Genomic DNA, 10,961 nt, shown 5'->3' on the forward strand with positions numbered 1-10,961 from the left:
CACTTCTGGACTGAAATGTGGTGGAAAAAGTGGTGTGTGCATCTCGGATCCTGGCCCCTGAGGGCTGGAGAAAGCCACTTTGGGTTGCTCTCCTGATCTCCAAGCAGAAGAGGTCATAGTACGGCATTTCTGCCAAGCTACAGCGCAGGTGCAACCTCGCGTGCCAAGCTCCAAGGATGCATTTGGCTTCCATGGAGGCTGGACACATATTGGCCACGCCAAACCGGTGGGCACAGTGCTTTGGCTTGCTCAGACCTCGTGTTCTGCTCCCACCAGCTTTCTTCCCGTGTGTCTGCGATGTAGCTGGGGCATTACGGAGGAGCGGGCTGTCCTGCGGTGTGGCATTGCACCCCACATGGCTACCGTCACCCCTCTTCCACTGGTCACCTCCTTGGGTTTGGTTTATTTTTTATCTTTAAAATTATTCTTTAAATTTTATCTTTAAAATACAGTGGTCAGGCACTGGAACGGCCTGCCCAGGGCGGTGGTTAGGTCACCATCCCTAGAGGTGTTTAAGAAATGTGTAGATTTGGCACTTCAGGGCATGCTCTAGTGGCAGAGATTGTAGGTTGTTTTGTTGAACTCAATGATCTCAAAGGTCCTTTCCAACCATGAAGATTCTATGATTCTATGATTTAAAAAAAAAAAAAAAACCAACAAAAAAAAAAAAACAAAAAACAAAAAAACAAACAACCGGAATACTTCTTGAGGGTGAAGTTTGCTCTCCTGTCTCTCCTCCCCCGAGTTTCCACTCCCCAGTGGTAGCCACTCTCTCTGGTGTCGAGCCCAAGGGACTGCTGTGCATCCCGGCTGCACTGGGGCAGGGATTTAACCCCAACCTTGGGGCAGCTTTGCCAAGGCGAGCTTAAAAATCCAACTGATCCATCTGGCCAGCTGAGTGTGGGTTAAGTGAGATGCTGCCTCTCCCAGGTGACAGCCGAGGGGAGAGCTGGAGGGGCTGCTCCTCTCCTGGCCCCCATCAAACCCCACCTTTCAGAAACAACAGGAGCTGTGGGGTTTGTGCATCTCCCTGAGCTGGAAGAGGATAAAACTCTCCAGCTGCCCAGGAGGGAATGAGAGAGACACTTTGAATTTCTTCCCTTAAATCATAAGTCACTCTAATTGTTTTCTTCCTTTTTCTGCTGTTTCTTGCTGCCTCTCTTTGAATCAAGGATTTATCTTCACTGGCACATGGATGCGGGGCTATCGCAGACAGCGTCTAGCGAAACACACACAGAGGGAGTAGGTGCTAATGCTGCTGCCAAACCACTCACCGCATCCCTGGGACTGTCCCTTCCCACCCACACCCTGTGCGCGTCTCCCACTGCGCTCCCATCGATCGAGGTGCAAGGGTTCATGAGCAAAACTGCTCAGGCGAGCAGAAAAGATGGGGCAAGGGGAAGAAAACTGAGCTGGGAGGCAGGAGCTGACTAACCCAAAGCCGAGGAGGAAAATCTGCGGGATGCCCAAGGTAAGGACTTGCGCCGGGGGGGCTGTACTCCTGCCCTGTCTCGACAGCATCCCAAGGTGTATGCTGAAGGACAGGGTATGAGAAACAAGACAGATCATGCTCCGAGGTCAGCTGGCAACCACGCATGGATTGGCCCCGCTGTGGTTTCACAATTAAATACCCCAAAACTTTGCCTGTTCTGCCAAACCTGGGTGTAGGTGCTGTCCCAACACCCCCAAAAGCTGCAGGGTACGGGTCGAAAGGATGCTCAGAAAGCATCTGCATGGGCGTCCACCCCTGGACCTGCTCTCACACCTACACCAGAGGGGTATATCTGCCCCATGCAAGGAGACTGATACCCCACAATGTGCCCCCTCCCCACGCAGCCATCGCTGCTGCCTCATTCTGGCAACCCGGTGGCTGTTGGCAGTGCATCCAGCCTAAAAATAAAAAGACAGATTGTCCACTTCAGCTGTAATTACTGACTGAAAAGACCCAGCAGGGAAAAGAAGGGGCGGGGGACGTGGAAAGGAGGACAACGAAGGAAAAGAAGGGAGAAAGCAAGCAAGAAGCACATCCTTGAACAGGTTATATCAATCATCCAGGCTGCTGCCCGTGCAAGGTCCCTCTCTGGTTCCCGGGAGGGATAACTGCATCCTGCGCTGGGGGAGCACCACCTGAGTGATCAGCTGGAGCCGTGGCTTCCTCAGGGTGTGGAGGGAGGGGTTCCATCCTGAATTACCCATCCACCCCAAATCATTCCTCCCCCGCCGTTTCCTGCCATTCCCCATCTTACCCTTGCCCTGGGGCCAAGCCAGGTTCTTTTCCAGGTGGCACAGAGCTCTGTGGTGTGCTTCGCCGGTCTTTGATCAGCCCTGGGCTGTGCCCTCATGCAGAGCTGCTGGTGAGCAGACACAGAGAGGGGATATCCTCTTGTCAGGAACCAGTACTAAAAGACAAAGCAATGCTAGATCCACCAGAAATTTTGTTTGGGCTTCTTTGGCCACCCTCCCCACCTCATGTGTACCCAATTTGCTTGCATCTCCATTTCTCTGGAGTCTTTAAATATCATCCTCCCCACCAACTGGGTCCTATTTGTAGAGCTGTGGTTTGGCTTATATTTATTTCTTTGTTTTTAAGTGTATCTGCCTCACCGATTGGAGAAGCCAATGTTCTTTGGCCGGACCGAATAGGAGGGAAGAGGAACATCGGTGCTCCTGGAAGTGCTGCTGGCCCTGTGCCTTCCTCTCGCCCCAGCACGGGTGAGCGATGATGAATCCTGGGTGTCAGAGGTGGTGGGTGATGAATTAGCTAGGGAAAGCAGGAAGCAGTTCAGGTGACATTCACAGAGTCACTGGCACTTCTCGATGTCTAGCAGTGGATGGCCACACTCAAAGAGTTGCAGTCAACCACTTAATGTCCAAGTGGTGACCAGTGACGAGTGGCGTTCCTCAGGGGTTGGTATTGGGACTTGGTGCTGTTTAACATCTTTGTCAGTGATATGGACAGGGGGATTGAGTGCACCCTCAGTGAGTTTGCCAACAACACCAAGCTGTGTGCAGTGGTTGGTGTGCTGGAGGGAAGGGATGCCATCCAGAGGGACCTGGACAGGCTGGAGAGGTGGGACCGTGCGAAACTCATGAAGTTCAACCAGGCCAAGTGCAAGGTCCTGCACCTGGGTCAGAGCAATCCCGGGCACAAATCCGTGCTGGGTGGAGAAGGGATGGAGAGCAGCCCTGAGGAGAAGGACTTGGGGATGTTGGTTGATGAGAAGTTCAACGTGAGCTGACAAGGTGCATTCACAGCCCAGAAACCCCCCGCACCCTGGGCCGCATCCCCAGCAGAGTGGGCAGCAGGGCAAGAGGGGGGATCCTGCCCCTCTTCTTCGCTCTGGAGAGACCCCCCTGCAGTGCTGCCTCCAGCTCTGGGGCACCAACAGCGGAAGGACATGGAGCTGTTGGAGCGGGGACAGAGGAGGCCCTGGAGATGCTGAGACAGCTGGAGCCCCTCTGCTGTGAGGACAGGCTGAGAGAGCTGGGGGGGTTCAGCCTGGAGAAGAGAAGGCTCCGGGGAGACCTCAGAGCCCCTTCCTGTCCGTAAAGGGTCTCCAGGAAAGCTGGGGAGGGACTCTGGATCAGGGAGGGGAGCCACAGGACAAGGGGGAACGGTTTTATGCTGGAAGAGGGGAGATCTAGATGAGATCTGAGGCAGAAATTCTTTGCTGTGAGGGTGGTGAGCCCCTGGCCCAGGTTGCCCAGAGAAGCTGTGGCTGCCCCATCCCTGGAGGCGTTCAAGGCCAGGTTGGACGGGGCTTGGAGCAACTTGGTCTGGTGGGAGGTGTCCCTGCCCAGGGCAGGGGGTTGGAACTGGATGATCTTTAAGATCCCTTCCAACCTAAACCATTCTATGATTCTCGTCACTGTAGCTAGGTGTTGGAAGCAAGGATGGGTCCTGGGGGGGTAGTGGCACAGATCACCCAAAAGATCAGTGAGGAGAGGGCAGGAATGACCCATGGGTAGGGAAGTTTTGGGGTTGCAGTATCGGGGCTCCCATGCCAGCTGCAAAGTGGCTGTGATGCAGCTGCTCCTGCACGGCTTCATGTGCCAAAAATGCACCCTGGGGACAGTCATCTTGCCACCCTCCAGCTTCCAACCCCCTCGTGCCTCCTCCAGCACCAAACAAGGCTTGAGAGACCATGTAGGGATCGCTCCCTGGGAGACCAGAGAAGCACTACAGCTGGCCAGAGACAGCATGACAGATGGAGAGGCACACGGACACCCCAAGCCTACAGTTCGGGCTGCGCCTGTGCGCGCTACCTCTCTTTAAAATGCCAGCAATGTCCTGTCATTATCAGCTAATGCCCTCTAATGGGTCCATTAAACAGCTCTGTCTTTGCCTTGGCTTCTAATTCCCCCTCCCCTACTCGTAATCAGGCGGCATTACCTGCTTCGGAAGATACGATTACACTACTTAATTCTTTCTAAATGACAGCGCTGAGCCAGCAGCAGAGAGACGGTCACCCGTACTTGGCCAAGCAAGACCCCCACGTGCCGGACTGAGGGCGGGGGTGGCAGGGGAGCCCCCGCCTCCCCGCTCTCGCACCCAGCTTTCCCCTTTGCTGTTGCGGCAGCGGCGTGGGTCTCCCTGAGGGCACCTGCCTGTAATTATAGTAGATTTATAGCAAACGGTTCCTCCAGCCCCCGTCTCCGTCGTCCCTGCGGAGCAAAGGGCTCTTTGCCTTGTCTCTACCTAAGGCAAGACTTACCAAGCTGCTGTGGAGCACGAGGCGTGCTGCCCCTCCAGCTGCACCAGCCCAGACCTTCGCTCGCTGCTGGGGCAAAACATTCCATGAGCCCCAGGAGGACATCCAGATGCCCATCGCCATCCCCTGTGTGTGCCTCCATGTAACCGTCTCTTAAAAGACCAGAGGAATGTGGACTGGAGTGACTCAAAATTGACTGCTTTTTGCTCGGTACTTGGCTGGCTTTCTCTGGAGTTTGGAGAAATTTTTAATAGCGCTGACTATTGATAATATGTCACTGGGAATTTGCTTAGCACTTCACGGCCCAAGCGCTAAAAATACAAGGTCCCGCTCCCCAGAGTGCTCGGAAACGTTGCGAGAAAGCAAACTCAGAGAAGCAGTGAGGTCATGGAGGGATGTGGAGGTCCCAGGAGCACAGCCAGCTGAGGGGGCTGCTGGGGATGGGCCTGGGCAAGGCTTCTGGGGGACTTAGAAGAGAAAGGGAGAGATGTGCGGGTCTGTAGGAAGCTCAGTACCTGCACTGAAGGGCTCATGGAGCATTGTGATTTCAGGATCCACCACCACCATGTGACCTTGGGTCAAGTCATTTGCTTTTCTCCACTCTCCTTCCCATGAAGATGGGGAAAAACAGGGCTCTGGGGGCTCTTTGAGATCCACGGGTGGAAACCACAGAGATGCTAATTTTGGTTATTCAGAGGAAGGCTAGAGGAAGATGTAGACAAGAGGAGCCACAGACCCAAGAGAGACGGTGAAGTGTGTGCGCTGTTCCGTGTCCTATAGCAGAAGGATATTTGTAGCATAAGGCAATGACAGAAATAGCCTTTAAGACAGTATGGCCCTTCCTGCAAACTTGCTGTGTATTTTACTCTCAGTTTTATGTGTCAGTTTTATTCCTAATGACCTCTGATATGCCAGGCAGGCCTTCATCTTCTCTGTTTCGTGCTGGGTTGTACACTTCTTGAGGTTTGTTTTGGTTTTTTTTTCTTTCCTTTTCCGCGTTGTTCCGTTATAATGTCATGCTGAGCTGCTAAACCCAGCTGCAGTTTTGACAGATGATGTACTAGTTCCCTCTGCTTTGGATTTGACATTTTCATGAGCGCTAAACGCACACGCTTACAAATTTTTAAAAGGGAAAAGAACCCCCCACCACCACCGCCGCTCTCTCCTGGGTTTTTTTTTTTTGGTTTGGCTTCATTTTGGAGTCGATGAAAGATGCCGGATTAATGGTTCTTGAAACTGAAACCCTCTGTTTAGGCGCCGAACAAGCGGGGCGAGGGAAGCCACCGCGCGCGTGTTGCTGCTTCTCAGCCAGCACCATCCCTAGGACCCTCATTCCATGGCTTTCTGCCTCGGCGGCGGTGACGCTGCAGCTCGGAAGGCGTCCTCCGTGCCATTAGCCTCTTCCCCCGTGGCTCCACAGCTCTGGATTTAGCACACGAAGCTCTAAATATTTCAGGGCCGTGCTGCTAGACATGGCCAAGGCGGTGTTGCGCAACCCGTGCCAGAGAGATGATTCTCCGGAGGATGGGAAAGGAGCGTTAACCCCAGAAGGGAACCCATACTTGAAGCCCAGTCTCCTGGTAGAGAAAAAGACAAGGGAAAAAGGTGGGAAGAAACTTAAAACCGTCCACCCGTGTTGATATTCTGGGAGTTTTCATGCTGCAGCAGAAGAAGCTGAGGGGAATTTTTCCTTCCACATTGATGATCAGGCTATTTATCTTTGATGAAATGCCAAGAAATGGTTGATTGTGTTTAGAAGCAGCAAAAAGGTATAATAAATAGTGCTTCCCTTTCCGAGACAGGACGAGAAGTGAGAGTGAGGAGAGCAGATCTGATAACCGTCTGCACACATCCTTTTTTGTGCTGTGACTGATGTGACTCCAGTATCCACAGTGGATCTCGGGCCAGAGAAGACGTTGAGGTGTGTTGACATTTCTGCCACCTGAAGAGCTGACTAGTCTTGCGTTGGGATATTACAAAATGGGGAGTACTCTGGCAGGGCAGGACACGGAGGTCCCGTTTCCATAGGGTAGCTCTGGATAAGGCAGAGGGGGATGCTGTGGGTCAGTTATTGTACAGAAGAAAGGCAACCTTAATTCTGAGGCTGGTGGGGCTCACCTAACCTTGGAAAGCCAGCTCATGAAGATCTTCAAGCTTCAGCCAAGACAGAGAGGAGCTCCAGGCTGCTATTTCTTGTATGAAGGTGCCACAAAGAGAAGACAAGGGTTTGCTGTGCCATCAGCTGTCAAACCAAGGGCAGCTGAAGGAAGGAGGAGGAGGACCTCAACACGCGTAAAGAAAATCCATCTGGGTCTGTACTCAGCACCCTCCCAATTTCTGTCAAATGAAGTGCTGACCCTATGACTGGTGGAGCTGAAGCAGCGTGAGATTTAAGAGGTTGGTGTAGACAACCATGAAGTTGCCCACATGAAGGTTGGGTCAAAGCCTCTGGTGGGCTGCACCCAGCTGCGTGGCGTTGAGGCTTCAGGTGTCACGGAGTAGGCGGCGTTTTGGTCCTCTGCTGGCATCTCGCAGAGGTTTGGTCTTCAGAAGCAGCAGGCACAGCGTGGACGCTTTCCTCTTTCTTCTTTTCTTTTTTAATTAAAACCCAAAGAGGTGAAAAAGAAATCTTTTTTTCTCTTTCAGGGAAAGTAAATGCGTTCTTGCAACACCTTAATTTTAAATGCAGGGAGAAGAGGATTTTCCTTGTTTTGGGCCCATTATCAACCCACCAGTTACACTTCATCAACTGTACTTTGTCTGAGTTTAGGCTGCAAGCTCCTCAGGCCAGGACCACCTCTGGTACACAAACCAGGGGTGCAAAGAAATAAAAAAATAAAGAGAAAAATAGGGGAGCGGTCACCAGTTCTGTGTCGGTGCTGCCTCGGGCACTTGTGGGATGGAAAAGGCTTCGCACCGCGGGTCAGCTCTCCACCAGCTGGCATGCAGATGTTGACCTGCTGGCTGCCCCATCAGGGAAAAGGCAGGTGCGTTGTTCACCCATTAATATTTTTACACTGAAAATTGGAAGCGCCGTGTAAATCCTAAATGCCATTATTGTTCTTTTTGTTATTTCAGTAGAGCCAGAGGAACAGCAGCAAGTGGGAGCGGCGCACCCTGCCCATTCGCAGGCATCGCAGCATGTGAGAAAGAGGTGTGAGAAAGGCAAGCACAGGCAATCAGGTAATATTCCCCAATACTAGTCACAGAAATTAATCATAGGATCATAGAATGGTTTGGGTTGGAAGGGACCTTACAGATCTTCTAGTTCCAAAACCCCTGCCCCGGGCAGGGACACCTCCCACCAGACCAGGCTGCTCCAAGCCCCATCCAACCTGGCCTTGAACACCTCCAGGGATGGGGCAGCCACAGCTTCTCTGGGCAACCTGGGTCAGTGTCCTACCACCTTTAAGGACCGCTGGCAACCTGGGCCAGCGTCCCCTTTAGGGACTGGAAGGGGCTCTAAGGTCTCCCTGGAGCCTTCTCTTCTCCAGGCTGACCAGCCCTTGTCTGAGGCATAAAAGGGGTTTTTAGAGGTTTTTAGATCAGGGGTTTAAAAGGGGTTTTTAGATCAGACCCCAGAGGATCTGATCTTGCTTGCTGCTTGCCCCTCCTTGCCCCAAGCATGGCATTCACCCCCACCTCTTGGACCTTCAGCAGCTGGACATCACCTTGGTGTCCCTTTTCCCGCCTTGGGCCCTGGGGCAGGAGTCGATGGTGCCTTGTGCCACCGTGCTTGAACGTCATCCCTTGGGGAAACGATGGGCATGGAGGAGTGGGAGCAAAAGTCCTCGAAGAGGGCAGATGTGGGCTGCTGCTGGAGACAGCAGTGCTGACAGATTCGGTCCAGAAGAAGATGGTAAAACAAAAGGGACACATTTTTGCCAGCATCGTGATCATGCTTTTCTCAGGGCCCTCTTCTTGCTCTGCTGAAAAGAGCTGGCGGGCGACTCTGACACACACCGTCCCGCCCCGCGGGGGGAGCACATCTTAATTAATTTCAGGGCTGAATGGACGGGCAAACCCCTCCGGCGGAGGAGCGCCCACCCTACCAGCCCCTCCCAGATTCCCCGGCCAGCAGCTGGCGATGAAGCTCCCCTTTTTATTTCAAATGGGGGGCAGAGCCACAGCCGGGCACCGGCAGGAGAGGTGGCCGGGCAGGAGCCCGTCAGGGCAGGAGGCGGCGGGCAGAGATGTGGCCATTCATTTCCCACCGAGGCGTCCCGCCGGTCGCCCACGGCATTCCCTTCGCGCAGGGAAATTATTGGGGAACAAACCCAGCTCCTCGCCTGCATCCCTGGGACCGCTCCGCCAGGCACCCCCAGCCCCAGCAACGCAGGTGATGCCAGGGGGAGGGGGTACCAGGGTACCAGCCCCCCATCCAGCAACGAGCAAAGGGCACGGGTAGGTATCAGCTACCCCAACTCTTTTTTTTTAATTTTTTTATTTTATTTTTTAGTGCTGGTGATGTGGGGGGAAACGCATTTATTTGTTTGGGAGAATTTGAACAGAAGCAGCAACAGATGCGCTGTGTAATAAAAAAGCGAAAGACACTATTATGCTTTCGGGAAGGGAACAGAGAGGAGAAAAACTGCAGGCATCAGAGATAAACACAGGCAGAGAATTATGGAAAGGCAATATTTAATAGTTCACCAATCACATTCTCATTTCCAAGGTACGTTACCCCTAGAGAGGAATTAAATATAGAATCTATTTATATTTTATTTTTTTCTAAACAAAAAAAAAAGCACAAAACTAAGCACCTACCACCACCAAAAAATGAAATATTGGTTGCTGCCCCTGCATTAGGAGATCTCTCCTGTTTTCAAGCCTGCAGCAATGCCTCCCCCACGTTTAGGCAGCCTGGGTCAGTTCTTGTTCAGCCCCTTCCCGATGGCCGTGACCAGGGAAAGTCACCTCGTCCCTTCCGGGGCCTGTGCTGTGTGCTCCGCCAGGGAAATGGGGCAGTGGGTTTTGGTGGTTTTTTTTTTTTTTTTTTTGAGCCTCTCCATATGGGCTGTGTTTTACCCTTCACACCTGAACGTTTTCACTAGTGCAACTCCAAATCTAGTGCAACTCCTGCTCCTTGATGGAGGGCGGGAAGAGGCAGTAGGGAAAGGGGAATGGGCAGCTATGGGAGCTTCTTAAACCTCTAAAGGTTATAACGGGGTGAAACCCAGGTCCGTCTGGACCAGTATCTTTTCTTCTACAGTATATTTTCAGGGAAGAATAAAAACAGGCAAACTGATGTGCCCAGTCCTAATCTCCTCACCTTCACGTCCTCATGCCATCACTTCTTGTGTCTCCTTCAGCAGCGGAGGTCGGTCCCCCGTGTACAAGGCAGAGGTCCCTCCGCTATCGGCAGAGTTGGTGTTGATGTGCTAAGGCTGCTACGGATCAGATGGGCCACGGGTCTCGTTCTCCCCAGTCTATCAGCATCTATCCGGTGGCTCTTCTCTCACACATCCCTTGCGGGATCCTCTTGCTCCGCACTAATACCCCACCGAGTACAATAGGGTCCATGAACAGGCCTTTTAAGCACTGCATTAATACCACAAATAAAAAAAAGACTAACCATCCCTAAATGGAATAGCTCTTTCAAGGACGTATTACCTCTAACCATTTCTAAATTCATGTAAGGCAACTTGGAATTACCTACAAAGGGCTCTCTATAAAGCCAGATTGTATTGCATTTAATACCCGTGCTTTTAGCCCTCTCTTTCCTTATTTTCTTGTACTTAGATAGATTTTCCTTTAGAGGACTTTTTTTTTTTTTTTTTTTTTTTTTTTTCCTTTCCAAGTGTCTGTGCTGGCTCAAAAGCGACTCAGTCCTTGATCGATACCTCTGGTAGCTGTTGGTACAGCCACTGATGGGAAGCCGGCAGAGAATTACTCAGGTGAAAGCCTCCGAGAAAAATCAGTCGGAGGAGGTTGGTTAGTTTGCTTGTTTTAAATCTCTGTTGTTTTCAGAAAGGGGGAAAACCAGAGGGACATGCAGAAAACAGGTTTTGGAGAATGCCAGCAGTATTTAAATACTCAATGGAAGGAAGTGGGAGTTTATAGTAACAAAACACATTACCAGTTGTTGTTTTTTTTTTTTTTTTAGAAAAAAAAAAAAAGCACGTTTCCAATACCACTGCACTTTGCAATGGGGAAAAGTGTCTAAGGAGATAAGAAAGGTCTTTCTGGTTCAGCTAAAGAGCGCATCTGTACTTACCACGAAGGCTGTCCTGACCTCCAACTGTTCTC

At 51.8% G+C, this 10,961-nt stretch overlaps 1 long non-coding RNA gene across 19 annotated transcripts in view; it reads left to right on the forward strand.

The window, feature by feature from the left end:
• Nucleotides 1-10,150, forward strand: part of LOC141744815 (uncharacterized) — a 169,033-nt gene extending 158,883 nt beyond the window's left edge. For all 19 annotated transcript variants that reach the window (XR_012587568.1, XR_012587571.1, XR_012587566.1 and 16 more), the window contains 4 exons: nucleotides 1,173-1,471; nucleotides 2,591-2,712; nucleotides 7,791-7,895; nucleotides 10,025-10,150. This is a non-coding gene — a long non-coding RNA (uncharacterized LOC141744815). The remainder of the gene's footprint in view (nucleotides 1-1,172; nucleotides 1,472-2,590; nucleotides 2,713-7,790; nucleotides 7,896-10,024) is intronic.
• Nucleotides 10,151-10,961: the final 811 nt, after the last annotated feature.

The sequence above is a fragment of the Larus michahellis genome, chromosome 6 (genome assembly GCF_964199755.1).
Source record: "Larus michahellis chromosome 6, bLarMic1.1, whole genome shotgun sequence".
Lineage (NCBI taxonomy): Eukaryota > Metazoa > Chordata > Aves > Charadriiformes > Laridae > Larus > Larus michahellis.